The sequence below is a fragment of the Suricata suricatta genome, chromosome 12 (assembly GCF_006229205.1).
Source record: "Suricata suricatta isolate VVHF042 chromosome 12, meerkat_22Aug2017_6uvM2_HiC, whole genome shotgun sequence".
Classification (NCBI taxonomy): Eukaryota; Metazoa; Chordata; class Mammalia; order Carnivora; family Herpestidae; genus Suricata; species Suricata suricatta.
The window spans coordinates 6,536,192-6,537,467 of record NC_043711.1 but is presented as its reverse complement, the minus strand read 5'-3'; positions in this window follow the sequence as shown (position 1 = coordinate 6,537,467).

Below are 1,276 nucleotides of genomic sequence, written 5' to 3'. Positions count from 1 at the left end.
ATGAATCTTGAGAAACTGAAAAGAAGACTATGGGGGAAAGGAAAGGAAAAAATTAGTTACAACAGAGAGGGACAGAGGCAATCCACAAAAGACTCTTAAATACAGAGACAAACACAGAGGGTGGATGGAGGGTATAGGAGAGAGAAAATGGGTGATGGGCATGGAGGAGGGCACTCATTGGGATGGGCACTAGGTGTTGTATATAAGCCAATTTGACAATAAAATATATTAAAAATAATTTTAAAAAATTTTAAACTACACACACACACACACACACACACACACACACACAGCAGAGAGTGTCTCTAAAGTGATAAAGATGGCCATGCAGCAGGCAAATTGTTTAAGTATGAATGAACGTCTTTGTTTTGACCCTTGTTTGGTGGGCAGTTTTCAATCCTCTCTGATGCCTTCTATTCAGGTGAGAGGTATTCTAAGCAAATGGTCATGACTCATCTTTAAAGCATGATAGCTTATAAAATTTGTCCTTAACTTTTAATAAATTTAGCTTACTCTCTTATATTCTGATCGCTTTTCTTGAGCAGAATATCAGAATGCACAGGAAATGCCCACAATTCTGGATATTCCCTGGGTGCTGTGTGTGTCAACATCATCAACTGCATTAGAATTGAGGAAAACAATTTCATTTCCTAGAGGGGTTGAAATATGTTCAAATGGGCCCATAAAATGATGAATAATGGCATTCATCTTAAGAAAGAGATTCCCACACATTAGAATCATTTTATCTTATGACGAGAGGTTAGTAATTAGAGGTGGAAGATACAACCATTTGTCATTTATACTTTTCCCTTTATTCATGGACCAAATACATGTTTGTCTTCTGTTTCAATTCTGTTTCTTGGGTCTGTTCTCCAGCATATGAAGGAGTCAAAACAGATTCAGAAAGGATTTATCTAGCCTGAGTGAAGATGAAGTCTCTGGAGTTTTAGGGCCAGGTGATAGGAGTAAAGAAAAGAGAAGATCAATATTTCACTGTAAAAGATCGGAAAATTTGTCTATAGATTGATAGCAGGCAATTTCATTGAGTCATGCGGGAAGTAGAGAAGAATGGGACTAGCCCGTTTGTAAGTCACTGAAAAAGTCCTGGAAGTCATTCTACAAGAAGGCTTCGTTGGGACAGGTTAAGTGTTAGCTGTTGGGGATACAAAGATTAATGGTGTGGTTTTGTCTTGAGGGAGCCCGCCTTCCAGAGAGCAGTGGTGGATACAGAAACCAGTCATTGTGATACAGTGAATTAAATGCTGAGGTAATGCAG